Source organism: Electrona antarctica, assembly GCF_951216825.1.
Source record: "Electrona antarctica genome assembly, chromosome: 23".
NCBI classification, from domain to species: domain Eukaryota; kingdom Metazoa; phylum Chordata; class Actinopteri; order Myctophiformes; family Myctophidae; genus Electrona; species Electrona antarctica.
In genome coordinates, this window is record NC_136804.1 from 17,730,858 (window position 1) to 17,748,357 (window position 17,500).

The 17,500-nt window shown below is 42.6% G+C and overlaps 1 protein-coding gene across 2 annotated transcripts in view; it reads right to left on the bottom strand.

Annotated features, from left to right (window-relative positions):
- LOC306916636 (twinfilin-1-like) overlaps positions 1–17,284 on the bottom strand; it is a 41,737-nt gene extending 24,453 nt beyond the window's left edge. Inside the window, exon 1 of one of the 2 annotated variants that reach the window (XM_079494602.1) lies at positions 17,199–17,284. The gene's annotated coding sequence lies outside the window, so the exon portion shown is untranslated. Of the gene's footprint in view, positions 1–8,781; positions 8,816–17,198 lie in introns of those variants that run through there. The other variant, XM_079494601.1, reaches the window with a different exon arrangement.
- Positions 17,285–17,500: the final 216 nt, after the last annotated feature.

The window sequence follows — 17,500 nt, forward strand, 5'->3', positions numbered from 1 at the left end:
GAGGGTTAATTGTTTTTCATTTGCTGCTTTCTTTCATTTTAGCGATTTTAGCTTTTAGCATTCCAACATGGTCCTTTTTTTTTACAAAGAAATATGGTGATTTATTTTTGTATTATTTACTATAGTCCTACTAGAACCCAATAAATTAGATCTGGCCACAAAAGATCACGGGATCTATTGAATGTGACAAACTGACATATTGACCCTACGACACACAGTATGGCATCGCCCTAGTACCTCTACCTTCACATTCAGTATAGATCCTGTGATCTTTTGTGGCCAGATGTAATTTCCTGGGGTCTAGCAGGACGATAGTAAATATTAATAAAGAAATCGCCGTAAAATGTTGTAAAAAAGGACGTATTTACCATGTTCGAATGCCACCGCCTAGCCCCCCTGTCAAAAATAGCTAAAATCGCTAAAACGGCAGCAAATGAAAAAAAATTAACTTTTTAGATTGTTTGACTTCTGAATTTTCCCTTTTCTTTCTTTTTTACTAAATTCAAAAGTCCTTTTATAATGTCCTTTCTTTGCTTGATGCTTTGTGTAAAGCACATTGAATTGCCTTGTTGTTGAAATGCGCTACAAATACACTTAATGACCTTGCCTTATACTTATTGTCCTATTCTTATATGACCATTCAGTCTTGAAAGAACACAGGGGCACAACACAACATTTATCCATTCCCATCCCAGTTGTAAAACAACGTGTAAATCCTCTAGATCAGGGAAGCAAAATGAAAATCACCACAAACTGCAGTTTAGTTTTACGTGTCCTTTTTTTGTTTTAACCAAAACAGCTGCAGTTGTATATACTCTGATCCTAAAATAAATTCAGTATACGTGTAGTATGAGTCAGCGACTCTCAAGGTTTTCTTTCCTGAAGAGTTGGAAGCAAGAGATGGGGGAGGGGGTCCATAGAGTGGTAGTGGGTGGAAATGAAATCTAGTGCAGTCAGCAGTACAATAATCCTTTTCTATTTAGAAGAGAGACATAATCCTCATAATCTTTGATTATTCAACTTTTTTTCTTCTTCTTAGTTTTAAGTGTTTTAGAGCAGTGGTTACCAAACCCAAAAGAGAAATTTGACCCAAACTAGTCAAAATAGCCGATCTACAAGCTCACAACACGTTGCAATACAACGTGTTGTGAGCTAATTTCACAAATTAACTATTTGTGTAAAAAAAAAGTTTTTAATTGAAAACAAAATGTAAGGAAACAAAAAATAAATGGATATCCCACAAAAATGGATCCATGACCCCCATATGGGTCCTGAACCACTGTTTGGGAAACAGTGTTTTAGAGAGATGAAAGTGAGACGGTATATAGAGGCAACACAGCAGGCAGTCTCTGGGGAGATTTCAGTTCTAGCCCACACAGCATACTGTGTGAATGCTGGCTCTATGGAGAGGCAGCTGTCTCGTTATCCACTATACCAGTGAGCGTTTATCAAACATTTTTCACATGAAGGACCCCCCGGCCTAGACTGATGTACTGTATCTATTCTAATGTTTATAGGATGGGAGCTATGGACCCCCATCCTCTGACCCCCGATCTGAAAAGTGTAGTGGCCCGGAAGAATAGTGTGATTTTTCACGATTTCAAAATTATTTCGATAATATAGTCAGATTTGCAAGCTCACGACGCGTCACATTATGGTGTGTTGTGTGAGCTCGTAGCTCGGCTATTTTTGGATATCCCAAGTATAAAATATAGTTTCATTGTTTAAACGCCCTTGAACCCCCTTGAGGACCCCTGGGTGTCCGCAGGCCCCACCTTGTGAACAACCGCATTACTACAAGTACACCACTACAACTACACACAACAGAGACTGACAGTGCAATCTGTGTTGAAGATAAGGCCAGAAGGTGTGATCTTTAAGCATTGGTTATTAATTAATTATGTCCTCCCCCCCATCTTCTGTAGTCTCTACAACCACTACGATTAGTACAACTACGGTTACAGTATTGTTTTATGATTTACCAATCCTAGAAGTTAGTTACTCATTTACTATACTAACTATAGTAAGGCTATTTGCTGCTTGTCATGATTTATTTAAACACTCATCTACTAAACATATTGATATCCATGATATGACAACCAGCCACTACTGTATCAGAGAGACTGATTGTATGTGGCCTACGCAATGATATGAAATGCATGCTCTGTTCCTGTTCATTCGGTTCTTATCCTCGTTTAATCTGCTAGGGGCGTCATACTGTATATATCCACTGTTCATATACTGTATGTCTGTCTAATAAACTAGAATGTAGGTGCAATATGGCCCATGGTGTTGACATAATGTTCTCTGCACGCAACTCAGCTGATCCTCACCCACCACCCCTTTGGTTTAGGCCATATATGGTGCGTGTCTTGAGTGTACAGGGTTTGATGAGGTCTGGCCATATATGGAGCGTGTTTGGAGTGTACACTGTACAGGGTTTGATGAGGTCAGATCAACATATGGAATGTCAGAACAGGTCAGCTCCATATATGGAGATTTAAGGGTGGCAGCAGGGCCAGTCTTCTCCATGTATGGCTATCCAGGGTTTGATGAGGTCAGTGTCTTGATCTTCATATATGGAGACGGCCATATATGGAGCGTCGACCATATGGAGATCAATCATATATGGTGGTGTGACGTGTCACGAGGCGTGATGTCACAAGGTGTGATGGGCTGACAACCATATATGGTTGCGTGACCTGTCTGACGGACAATTTACAATTACAATTTAGGCATTTAGCAGACGCTCTTAATCCAGAGCGACTTACATTAAGCACGGGCGGACGGGTTTTGCAGGTTTTCATAGTCATCTCCGACCTACGGTCGCAATAATAATAACAAACATCTTTGTTAATATCATGAAACTGGAGATGCAGTTTCAGTGTGTGTTAGTTACACTGAAACTGTGCGGTAGGGCAAACAAACCATAAACGCAGTGGTTGTACTATACAGCCGTAGCCGTCAGATTGTGGCCCTCGCATGTAAATGTCTGCTTAACCACATCATGCAAAACATTATGCAATGCTGCACATGTTGCTCAGTTCAGTTGCAATCACTGTAGGATACCAAACTCCAGATGTACAGTAGGGGCAAGATATGCAGAAATACTGCAAGCGGTAAGCACACGCAGTAGTCCAATAAGTCCATTATCAGAAAGACTCAAGAATAAGATACATACAACCTGTCTGTCAGTCTCCAAAGCTACCAAGATATACATTTTTAGAGCCTGTGTTGAAAGTATCCTACTACAGTATAGTTCTGAAATCAGTGTTGAACTAAAACTATGCTGAAAAATGCTCGTCCCTTTTTCACTGACGAAAACTAAATAAAGACTAAATATATTGGCAATTTCATCAACAAATATAAAAACTATAGACTAAAACCAGTAAGACGCCTGAGGGCGAGAAGCGACCTCGCCCTTTAGGGCGGGCAGCCGTGCACGCATCCGCCTCAGTGACAGCAGACTGCTGGGCGAGTGCTGGCGATTTGGAATGGGGGGTCAGATCAACATATCCACCTGGGTGACAACAGACATGCTGGGCGTGCTTTGGCATGGAGGGTAAGATAAGATCTTAATTCTCGGGCCTGTCGGCTGCCGGGTGCGGCTGCACTAATAACTTTGGGGCAGGCCCGTCTAGAGTTCAAATGGACAGGTATCAGTCAAAAGGGAGACATCGAAGAGGAAGAATGGATGGGGAAGGATCAACATATGGAGGTCAGCTCCATATATGGAGATCTAAGGGTTTGAGGTCAGATGTAGAGTTGCTGGGCAATATTGATGACATCAGGGATCTCCATATATGGGCTTAATATGATGTCACGTGATGAGGTCACGTGATGTCACGTGCCCGACCAACACACTGGCGGGAAATGCATGATTCCAAAGTTAACTGCGACCTTCGGTCACAATGAGGGACTAGTGGAGAAGAACTAAGTCAACAAGTGGCGACTGTGGCTCAGGAGGTAGAGCAGGTCGTCCAATGATCCATGGGTCGGCGGTTCGAATCCCGGCTCCTCCTGTCTACATGTCGAAGTGTCCTTGGGCAAGACACTGAACCCCAAATTGCTCCCGATGTGCTGGTTGGTACCTTGCATGGCTTCCGCCGCAATCGGTGAATGAATGGGTGAATGTAATGCACAATCTATGTAAAGCGCCTTGGATAAAGGCGCTATATAAATGCACCATTTAACAAGACAAGTACTTTTATGTTTGGTTGCGCTCAGGTGCGCTGAAAATAGCAGATCTACAAGCTGCTATTTTCAGCATGCAACCAAGACTAAAATCAGGCATTATGATGCCGACAAAATACATCTTTGTCAACAAAATCAACTGTAGATAAAATTCACACCCATGTGAAGTGAGTGGTGCAACTCCGTGTGGGTGTCCCTGGGGGTCCCCGGAAGTTCCAGACCCACAGGAACGCGGCCAGGGTGCCGGCCAGAGTGCCGCCCCGATTCCGGCGAGCCGCCCCGCGTCCGAAATGGTAGAGAAATTACAGAGTTACAGTGTGGGGGGCCCGGGGGGTCCATGGGGGGTCCCCGGAACGCGGCCAGGGGATACGGCCCGGTTCCGGCGAGGCGCCCCGCGTCCGAAATGGTTGAGAAATGACGTGTGGGGGTCCCTCTACTGTACTGTACTGTCACACCCGAAATCATCATATATACTGTAATAACTGTATACAGTTAATATGTATGTGTGTGTGTGTGTGTGTGTGTGTGTGTGTGTGTGTGTGTGTGTGTGTGTGTGTGTGTGTGTGTGTGTGTGTGTGTGTGTGTGTGTGTGTGTGTGTGTGTGTGTGTGTGTGTGTGAGGCTGTGCAACAGTGACACTTGGTTGTGAAAACCAAGCAAAAGCTATTTTCGTGCTCGGACAGACCCAGCCAGCCAGGGACTAATCTCTCAAGAACAGATTCTGTGCTGCACTACCGAATCTATCAGCAAGGCTATTCAGAATGTGTAACAGTATACACGGTTGATAGTGGGAATGAAAACACAGGCACACCACAGGAAGTGGAGGGCTGAGGCCGGGCCAAACGGGCCAACATCCTGTTATACACATTCTATTGAGGCCTGCCCCCAGAGGCAAATTCAAAGGAAACAAACAGCAGAGGGTGCTGTTTTTTCTTTTTTTTGCCGATAGATTCCCAGATTGGCCAGGGACAGACCCAGGGACCCAGGGACACACATAGCTGTGTGGAGGTTGTTGCACCACTCCAAAAGTATAACTAGGCTAATAAATGAATAAACTAAATAAAAATGTACCGTCAAAATTAACAGTGTCCTGGAAAGACCATATCCAACTAAAAGAAACAGAGACATACAGGGAAACCTGTAACTGAACAAACACTAGCATTTATTTAATGTGTATTGTGTAATTAATTGGTGATTTTACTGTACCTTTGGGCGTCTACATTACGGCACCCTTTGTAAACTGTTGTTAGTGTGAACTGTGAAGGTGTTTTTTGATCGATAATACATGTTTGTGCACGCATGCTCCTGAAAAATCTTAGGGGGGATGGCGTGGACCACTGCAACACTGGTTACAATTTTGCAGTGAATGTTAGAAATTAAGTGCAATGAAGACAAACATTGAGTTGTCTGACAGATTACATAGATATCAAATATGCCTGAACGGGCATTATGCACGTGGCAGTCTGCCTACTATAAGCCATGCTCTCAGTGCAGTGTCAATAATCTCCTTACATGGATTAACGGTTTTAATCTCGATCACATACATTTCTGTGCAACGGGATGACATGCACAATAACGCCATGATTGTCTCAGCACTCATGTGACTCATGTAACCACCCTAGCGCCCCTATTGAACATTCACCAAAATATAGCATGCGTTACTTGCAACGCAACATGTTGTGTCTGTGAGCTTGTAGCTATTTTCAGCAAAGACATTTGGTGAAGAGGGAAAGAAGGGTTGCCTAATATAGGCCCCTGGGGGACTCCAGTCAACTAAATACAGTAGGCCCTGAGTAGGGTTTGAAAAAAGTCAGAATATGTGAATATATGATTTACGATTCTGTGCCATTGGGACATATAACTTGGACGGCGCTGACTTGGCTCAAGTAATGGTGGTAGGAACATACTGTATAGGTAAACCTAGCTAAGGTAAACCAAGAACCTATCCTCAGTCTAAACAGTATCTATACACACTATAGGATGACATGCAGGTCTAAATCTGTCTACTACTACAACATGTTACATTATCTAAATTACATTTTGGACTCTAACCTTATACAACAACCATTCCAAGACCAGGCAAAATGTCCCCACAAATAATGTCTATTTCTGCTATTTATACCAGTGGGGACATTTGACCCTCTACTAGCACGTGTGCGCGCACGCCATGCACGCACGCACACACGCACACACGCAGTACACACACACACACACCTCCTCCCTCATCATCCTGATGAGGGAGGAAGGACGATAACTGACATCGGAGATATTGACGCTGGGGGAAGCTATCCCTCCAAACAAATTGATGTTGTACGTATTTCCACTATAAAACAAGACGGCCATAACTCAAGCTATTTAATATCCTCTGCCTGGCGTGACCTTTGAGATCTCCTTAGAGGGCCCTGCTCTGCTGTTCATGTAACACCATTAAAACATGGCATGCTCTGACAACTTCCGTTCCTAGCACGTCAATAGTTGACTATTTATTATTTGCCACACATAAAGGTCAAGGTTAAAGTCTTTTTATTTTTGTTTCCTTATTGTCTCCACCAGGCCGAAGGCATGGGGAGAGAGTATGTTTTGCACTCCGTCCGTGTGTGTGTGTGTGTGTGTGTCCGTCCGTCCGTCCGTCCTTCCTTCCGTCCGTCCGTTACCAGCTAATCTCCGGCACCGTTAACCCGGTCGATGCCAAACTTTGCACACACACTCCCTGGATGCCAACGATGTCCAAAAATCTCAAAAATCGTTCCACAGTATCTCTATGGTCATGTGCTCAAGTCGGATCTGTCCGATATTTCATATTCCATCCTAATTGGCTATAATTGGCTTTCACAGTTTGCAAGATTGCCCCGTTTTGAACAAAAGCCTCAAATCATGAACGCAGCATGCAATTTACGTCAAATCTTTCACACATTTTCTTACTAGGCTGAGGAATATATCCCACCCTTTTCACATTGGCCTGTTATAGCGCCACCAACAGCTTGATTTTTGCAAAACACATTTTTGGAACAAAATGCCTCAAATCATCCAATTGCCATCAAAGGCAAACATATTACTTATTTATATTACTCCTAAACATTTTGCCAAACATCTCACACAGTCCTATCCTCCTGGTGGAGACCTGTGCCCAGAAGGGCACTTTTTCTAGTTTCCTCCTGTGTTCTTCCCATCAAACACGGTCTTCTTTCGAAAGAGCTGTGTTTTAAAGGCCAACTCATCCGCTGATTGTGGAGTAGGCTAATGAATGATGCCGTAATAACCAGTGGTAGCTGGTGTAAAAGTCCCTCTGCATGCAGTGACCCAGCAGCAATGATCCTGGATTAGTAGTTTTTGGAGCAGTGGTGGACAAACTTGACTGCTTGAGTCAAACTATTTACCTGGTCAGATATTACTCAACTATAAGTGAACAGTGCTCTGTCAAATTTGTACTTGAGCGAAAGTACGGAAGTAGTTTAAAAAATATACATCCTTAAGTATTCAAAAGTAGCCTACATTTAAAAATATATTACAAAGTAGCCTGCCCTACATTGTGTTTTATATCAATCAATGCATTGGAAATCGCTGCTGAATACAGTACTTGATGACGAAATTACTACATACAACCAGGGCCATACTTTTCATAAATTGTCCGGATGTTTACTGCATCGGATCTGAAGACAATTCTTTATTGTGCTGTTAGAATAAAAATGACTCTCATGTATCCCAACCCATTCCTTGTAATCCATGAAAGATTCAAATGGAACAAATCAGGCATTTTCCAAACAACAGATCACAGGGCAGAGGCGAAAGTGCAGAGAACTTGTCCACAACATGCAGGCAGTAGTGCGGTAGTACAAATGGGGTTTGCGTCAACGGCTAAATTATGTTGAATAGGCCTATACCAGTATACAAGACTTGTACAAGTGGGTACTTAGACATTGTGGGCACCTCATTATGTGTTAAATTGGCCTTTTCCTAAATGTTAAAAAAAATAATACAAAAAATAGGCCTACATATATGCTTTGGAAAGTGGTCATAAGTATACATGATTTGAACATGGTATGATCAAAGACCTAAATTCAACTATATTTTGTTATGCCTAAAAATATGCAGTTGTGTAGCAATTTGTAAACAAATTAGGCTTTAAATGTCATAACAAAAATATAAATGTATTTGGCCCCCTCATTATAAAACAAATGTATATAAAAAAAATACATATTTAAGAAACAATGGTGCCCAGAGAGTTGTCTCAGAGTGGGTACACTCTTCTGGTTACCATCGTGTTCATACAGGCTTTGGCCTGTAGGGGTCAGTATATGTTTAAAGTTTGGCATCTTCTCTCTCCAGGATCTCAGTTGATTATAACAGAGATGTTGCAATGCATAGAGAGTGACACAACAAAATCATCACTGCATTATCCAATAACGCACCGTTATCAAACACCCATTGAACAAATACATGTGTTGACATTATCATTAACATTTGGTTCATGCAGTTTTACGGGAAAGGGGCACCATGGGTTTTTCATTTGCTTGTAAAACAAACAGAACTATGTTGTGCTGTGCAGGGTGTGTGTGTGCCAGGGTGATGATAAACCCCCTCCTCTTACCTGGAATCCTGCTGTAATCCACACGTGTGAGAGGGTTGTAAATTGTCTGGCTCTCAGTAGCGGACCAGATCATGTGATTATACAGGGTCGTTTGTGTTTGACAGGTGGCCCTGGGGGGTAACGAGGGAAATGAATGGACCAATGACGTGCCGACCTCAGTTGTTTGTCCAGGAAGTGCTCCTAGAACTCATAACTCATGTTGGAGCCTACAATCATCATGGGTAGAGAGAGAGAGAGAGAGAGAGAGTGCGTGCGTATCAAAAGGGGGACAACCTGCTAGTATGGAAATTTAATTAAATACAAATACCCACGTGCACACACACACACACACACACACACACACACACACACACGGAATGCATTGCGCTCGCACACACACACACACACACACACACAAACACACACACACACACACACACACACACACACGGGTGGGTGACGTGACATGCTGTCCTTTGCTGTCCTCAGTGTCAAACGCGTATAAATAAAAATTATATTTGTCCAAAACCTTCTGAATATTGTGCAGGACATTATGCTTCATGTGAACATACTCAAGATTAAAACATTTCATTCCTCATTTCTTCAGAATTTTCAACCAAACATAGCAAAACTCATATGGTGCGACTGTCCTGGCCATGTTTCTCAAAGTAGGAACTTGAATAAAACTAAGGGAAAAAAATGCTAAAATTATTTTAAAAATTCCATAAATATAATATAGATGTCTATTTGTGAGCCTAATCTTTTCAAAGTCCAAGCATAATGTTTTCAGTCATTTCTGATCAAAAAGATTTTGTCCCCCAAACCAAAATCATATTGTGTGACACCATTTTGGGAAATTTCAACAGGCAATTGTTTGGACACCCATTGGGATAGAGAGGTCCTTCTTCAGTAAGGCTGCTCAGCACTTGCATTACAATAGCATGACAGGTGTCTGTGGTGAATTATCATTTTAATATTTCCATGAAATACGATCTTGTTGGAACGCTGACCAATGCGACTCATCCGAGTGTCTGTGGGTGTGACACCTTTTTCATTAAAAAAGCTAAAGTTATTAGATTTTTTGGTCATAATTACATGTAAATCTATGTTGCTTTGTTATAGCTAGCATGTTGTTAGCATGCTAATGTGTAGCTAGTAGCCTCAAGGTTATGTTAAGTGCAGAAAACATAATATGGTGTGACACTATATCATAATGGTGTGACTGTCTGCCTGTCGCGCCATATGACTTTTTTGTCACACCATATGATGCAAACTGTATTTTCCTACAGATATAACAATAAATAACAAAGACCCATGTTTCTTTTGTCCATTTAAACATTTGTTTTAAACAGCTTCACCTAAAATCTGCAACTATCCACAATAAAATGTGTTTAATTTTGTTTTATTCAGTCATTGCATGTTATTCAATGTTAAAGCAATTTTCCTGTTGCTGTTTTTCCTGAGTAATTGTTTAATCAATCTGTAAAGTTCAGTACTCACTAATAGGTAGGTTAAAACACAGTTTGCTTTGAAAAATGAAGATATGATCATACGGTGTGACACTAAATCATTTGGTGTGACGTTCCAAATAGTGAAAAAATCATACCTTTATTAATGATGAAACCATTAATGTTCATGGATTACATAGCAAATAGTATCAGGAAGAGTCACAAATATTTGTGTAATTTTAGAGAAAGTTTTGTCACAATAAATACAAAATATGTTGAAAGACCGACAACATGGGCCTCACATTGAGTGTTGATTACGAAAATAATATACAGATTTAATACATTTTCACAAAACTATAGTGGATTACAGGTTAGTTATGATAAAGGACTTTGATAAAGTGAGTAACTTAAGAAAGGTGTACTCCATTTTCATTTTATAAACAATTATTGTCATGTCACACCATATGATGATTTTAGGCACAAGTACAACAAAATGCTGAATAAATTCTGATTCCAATAAAATATCTAAAAACAAAATATGTTTCCATAAAGATGAGTGTGAGTAGAACAAAAGTAAATCATTTTTATTCCTGTTATTTAAAGGTTTTAAAAAAACACTTTTTTAGGGGTGTCACGTCACTGACCCACACACACACACACACACACACACACACACACACAGTTTTCTTGAAGGTACAGTGTCTGATATGTTTGGGGGGTGCATACCAGAGGGAGGGGGCAGCTACAGAGAAAAGGTACTGTCGCCCCCAGGTTTGGACTTCGGAGCCTGGTCTCGGGGACCTCCAGGAGGCCGGCATCACAGGACCTCATGAGGGAACGGGACGGGAGGTCAGAGAGGTAGGGGGGAGCCAGCAGGTTGTAAGAGTGCCTTATTAACCTCGCCTCACCAGGCTTTCCACCTCGGAGGAAAGCCTGGTCTCTGTTCCAAAAGTGCCGTGTGGAACGGATGATATCGTTATGTCATGTTGTAGTATTGTTTTGTAGTCATCAGGCAGGAACAATCAAACGGAACTTCCTTTCCCCTCAAACCGGAAGAATAACAATAAAAGCTCTCGTAGCCTGTAGCTTTTATTTAGACAAATCGGTTTGAGGGAAAAGGAAGTTCCGGAAGATTGATGCGTACATCCACCTGTCAGGTGAAAAGAAGCAGCTTGGACTCCTCATGCATAGAAGTATTAAAGCATGAGGTCAGTCTGCTCCCCCCGCCCAGGTTGGCAGAGTGTAGAAGTGTAGCGCCCAGGATTACATTAGATAATTGACAATGGGTGACAAAATGGGTTGCAAAATCGTCGGATGAAAAATAAAATGATGTACTGTGCACATCGAAAAGCAAGTGATTAGAAAACAACCTGTGATATGTCTTATTTTATATTCCTAAACCGATTATATGACGGTCTCAATTGTTCATAAATAATGTTTGTTTTTCACGAGCTGGTCCAACTGGCTCCATTCACTGATTTGTGGGGGTGTAGAATATAGTTTGGACAGATCCATCTTGATCACATGACTATAGTGTACCATTTGAGTGATGTTTGGACAAAATTAATGAGTAATATTAACTTCCTGGTGGCGTTATATAAGCAGTATGAAAAGAGTGGCATTTCTTTCAAAGCGAACCACTCCTGCAAAGTTTACATGCCAATCACATAAAATCAGGACCGAATAGATCGGACAGATCCATGTCGATCACATGACTATCTGCGATTTGCGTGATGTTTGGACATCTGGAGGATTAAAATAAAACAAAATGTTTGCAAAAATCTACCTCCTGCAGGGTGGTGCTATAACAGGCCACTGTGATTGTGTATTTACACTGTTCCTCATTTTGCCTGTGACCCCCTGATACCCCCTCAAGGACCCCTGGGACCCCCGGACCCTACTTTGAGAAGCATTGGAGAGCCCTGCCAAGTGCTGCAGCGTGTATGGAGCTAGAACAGTGCCTCCACACAGTTGGTGGGCGTTGGTCAAAATGTGAAATATGTACTTCTCGGGTGGAAACCTTGTATGTCCAAAACTGTAGCTTTTCAGATAATGGGAAAAATAGAACCTTGTGTTGCAATGGATCCAATGCAGTTTTAGTCTCAAGCTATTGTAATTGGATTATTATAGGGACAAGTGACTTGGACTTGTTTTGATCTTCCTCATGGACCTACTTGTGTGCGGATTATACCAGTGTACCAGTGTCGCTCCTTCTTCCCTTTCCTTTTTTCTATGGAAATAACAAAACAATAGAACTCACAAATCACCCACTTTTTTACTTTTGTAAACCGGTGACAATAATGAACCTGATTCAGATTCTTTACTTTTCATTGGTTACACAGATTTATAAAACCCCAACACACTTACAGTAGCTAAAATAGTTAATCTACCAGCTCACAACACGTCACGATACCACACGTTGCGAGCTTGTAGATCTGCTATTTTCGCTGATTTTGTGCCACAACCTTGTACTTTGTCGTACAAGGGCATTATTTAAAAAAATAAAAAAAATAAATATGGAGACACAAGGTTTCTGCCTGACAGCAACATTACCTAACTTTCAATACGGGGGCTGAGTGACATGAAATGATGGAGTAAGATAGCAGTGGAGTCATGAAAGAGCAACAAAGATAGAGGGATAGAATGATAGAGAGATAGAATGATAGAGGGATAGACAGAGAAACATTTAATGAACATCTGGGAGATAAATAGGTGGCAATAATCATAATTATGCTGAACGGCTGATGCACCAGAAAAGATAGATTGCAATCGTTTGTTGCCGTTTCAATGTGGTTTCAATGTCACGTGCACACACAAATATATCAGCCCCACAGAAGCTGTTTGATTCAAGCTTGCGGGCACGCACACACACACGCACGCACGCACGCACGCACGCACGCACGCATGCACGCACGCAAGAATGAGTTGGTGTCATACAGAACAACAGCTTTTGGAGGAGCAGACAGCCGGGCAGTGAGGCTCTCTCATTAAGAAAACACATGGCTTGATGATTCTCACTGTTAACTGTGAGAGAGAGAGAGAGAGAGACAGAGAGAGAGAGAGAGAGAGAGAGATAACGAGAGGGAGAGGAAAAGGAGCAGAGAAAGGAGCAGGGCTATACAAGAAGAGTGAGATGAATGGGGGGAGGGGTAGTGACAGGAGAGTAATACCAAAGTGTGACAGAGAGTGATAGATGGAGAGGGGGAGGACAGACAGACAGACAGACAGACAGACAGACAGACAGACAGAACAGCCAGATTCAAAGTCAATTATAATATGCTCTAATATGTTAGCGACGCGTCGCATGGCGAAAGTGAAAGGACTGCAAAAAAAGTGTAGCGAAGGATGTTTGCAGACGGTCTGGAAAATGAATGGTTACTATAGCCTCGTTCCCAGCATAACTCATCTGTGAAGAGAACGACCTAAGGCAGAGAGTGTATGTATTTCCCCCGGATACAATATTTTTCGCCCAATCTCCAATCACAACACTTATTCACGGAGCATGTAAAAAGATTTGTAAAGCGTCAATGTAATTTCCTTGACCGCCCAAATCCCGCTACTTCCGTTAAACCAGGTTAAACCACTCAACAGGCTATAGGTCTTGCCCAGCGTAGTTACTTACAGACTTTGATTGGTTGGAAGACAGAGCTTGGTAAGGCCTACCGTACCACGGAGGAGATGCATGAGACTACATGAACTTGCGAAATGCGAAAAAGTCGCAGAGGTAAGTCGCCCATAATCCACCTCGCCCTCGTTTTTTTACGCCGACCGCTCGGTGCGCCGGTTCTTGTATTCTTTATTTTGTTTTACTGAGAATAAGGTTAGAAATATGTTTAGGGTTAGGCATAGTTTTACTGAGGTTAAGGTTAGGATAAGGTTAGGTTTAACCGTTTAAGCAATTTACTTATAGGTTACTTTAGGAATACCAGACCGCCGGCTATACGCCTGGGGCGAGTTGGTAAATGACCGACTCGTTTGGTATTCGTCGCAGACACCACAAATGCTGAAAACTCAGAAAGAGACACGCAGTGCGATGCGTCGTTCGTCAACGAATAAGTGGATCCTTTTACTTTGCCGCACTGCAGTGCCGCAGAAAATAGACGATTCACAAGCTCTGTGCGCTGTGAGCTTGTGGATTGGCTGCAGGGCCAATCCACAAACGACAAAGCATAAATTAGACGGGAGAGAGAGAGAACGCGAGAAAGAATAAAAGAGACGGAAAGAGAATGAGGGAGAGAATGAGAGAACATGGGGATGCGAGACAGAAAGAAAAGAGGAGAACATGGTTTCTTTCTCCCATCTGCTGTCAAAGTTTCAATTGAAAGGCTTTTATTTTTTTCAAAACGGCCGTCTGGGCCAACATGTTGAGTCTCATTTCCAGAGTGACAGATGGCTCTCCTCCGACGCGCTACTCTGAGCCATTTACATGACCTGAGCGCCAGCGCGTGGAAGAGATAACAGCCTGCGTGTCAAATGATCCATTTGGTAATTAGTTGTAAATGGAAAGCGATAAAACCATCTCTGACAAAGTCACGAGTAGAGTGTGTGTGGCTGTGCACGTCTACGTGTGTTTTCTCCACTGAAGCACATCGCAAAATGACTTTGAGATTTCTTTTCCCCCACTCGAGTAATCAAACATGTTGCAAGTTACAACACACAGAGGTGCAGACATGTATGCATTTATTTTTATACAGCTTTTTTTGTCCTGAACTCTGGTCACATTTACCATTGACAATGAAAGGAGAATTTACGTCATATGTGTCTGAACAAATGGGCTTTTTGTGGAAACACAAACATTACATGCCATTGACAATGAAAGGAAAATTTACGTCATATTTGTCTGAGCAAATCGACATGTTACATCATGATGATGTGCGATGTTAAGAGCGCCACCTCACTTCACACTGGTGTGATTTTTACATAATATATTTTGTTGCTTTTTCCTGTGTGTTGTATCTGGCTCACCTACCAGTGAGGACAAGGAGCCCCCACCGGGAGGACATAGAGCCTCCGCGGAGTGCTACTACTCCCGCCCAGCACTCCCTGCTGACAGGTGGGAACACCCTGGATTCAAACCCGGGTATCCTGCATGGAAAGCCAACATCTTAACCGCTAGACTAAAGGAAATGCATGCACCCCATTCGACCGTTATCTCTGTATTGGATAGGCGAAATCATCCGTTATCAGCACCTTGGAATACGGCCAATATGGCCATACTGGCATACTCACTGTTTCAGTATGTCATTATCACCTATTGTGACGGGTGATAATGGTATTTTTGTGTCACTGATGTCAATGACGGAGGCGCGCCGTGTCTGGTGGCCTTGACACGTTGCGACGGCCACCAGACCCGATAGGCATTGTTACGTCCCGATAGGCAGAGAATAGTATATATTAGTAGCCCTAGTTTCCATGCACCGACAATAGAGTTGGAAATGACACGTTCAGCCAAGGGTGAGTATGCCAGTATGGCCATATTGGCCGTATTCCAAGGTGCTGATAACGGTTGATTTCGCCTATCCGATACAGTGATAACGGTCGAATCCGCTGGGGAATACCGGCTTAATTCACTTTTTTTAAATCATGTCGTGGGCCGCATTGGACGGCTCCGCAGGCCGCAAAATGCCCGTGGATCACCAGTTTGACACCACTGCCTTAGACTTTTAGGTAATCACAAATCACCATGCAGGCTGAGGCTGTGAGACACTCTCCTACACACGTATGCAGTGACACATATCACCCTCTCTGCTCGGCTTCCTTCCCTCAAATACGGGCCTATTGTGTTCATATAGATGTTCGACAAAGCCAGATATAGTGCGCTGGATTCAACCCCCCAGACTCTGTTCTGTGGTGGTGGGCAGGTGCTTCACCAGTGCACCACTGTGCCACCCGAGCGCAGTAAGGAATTTTAACTCTTTCCGCGCAAACAGCACCACCTAGTGGTTGGCGCACACTACCACGCTTTTCAGACACCACTGGTAATCACCTACTTCCGGGAACACGGAAGCATTTCAGGGGCGTACCTTAGATGCATGTTTTGTGATCAGTCCTGCGAGGTCGCCATCATTCTTTATTGACCTCCCAAAACATGGATGTTTTGTATGATCACCTCAATCTGAGCTCAATTCCAATACAAATGAGTTTTTTGGATCGGGTCTAGCCCGGGACAGGAGGATGGAAAATGATTGATGGTGTCGCCAACGCGGAAGCGAAGCGTTGCATGGCGACGGTGAAGCCAAGAGCTGGTAAAAGTCCTTATTAAACATTATAAACCCTTATCTCGTCCAATCTCGCCCTAGCCGATCTGTTATCATTAATTTATCTCGCCCAATCTCTCCCTATAGGCAGTGAAACTGTCCATAATGAACACATTTGTCACACAAAGATTTTGGGTACTGTTGATTGGAGTTTTCCGCAGGTAATTTACAATCTGTATAGGACTACAATAAACTAAGTAAACATAGATAGAACATGACGTTAATTGATAGAATCCTCTACGCTGATTTCTCAAAAGCGTAAGATTATGAACCCTGGTGGCACAGGGGAATCTGTTATGAATTCACAGCATTCATACAAGGCTTGTACAAGGCTTGTACAGTAAATGGATGTCATGGCAGCATACTGTTCACATTTCTCTTCCGTAAATGAGATTCCACAAGGAAAATGTGGTGGGTCGTGAGTGTCGACAAGCTGCGGTTGATTCTCCCATTTTTTAGCAGGGAAATATATTCCGCCATATGCATGCTAATTTACAGGGTTAAACTATACTGGCTCACAACTGTGGACTACAACTGGTGTCAGCAGAGCAGATGCTTAGAATTCAGGACGTCATGACAACACAATACTACTCTCACCCATATATATTCAACAACTGTTCACTCATATTCCAATTGCACAAGCTGAATTAACTAGAAATATTGCATCGCAGTCGTATGCAGTTGTGTCACAAACACAATAGCCGATCCACAAGCTCACAACACGTTGCATCACCTGTACGTTTGGTCGGTACAATGGCTGGCGTTATCACAGTGAGAAGGCATGAGAATTCAATTTCACCATCAGTGGTTTCATTTGTCTGGTTTCATTTGTCCTCATTTGTCCTTTCATTTGACCTGCTGCAGGTAGATTACTTGAATGACACCTGTCACTGGTATATCATCACTTGTATCTATCTAATAATTTTGTCTGTCCGCTTCCGGGTCACCAGTGAAATGCATGTTGGGACGGCTTCCGGGTCGCGACGGACAGGTCACCAGTGTCACCAGCGGACTGCATGTTGGGAGGGGCACAGA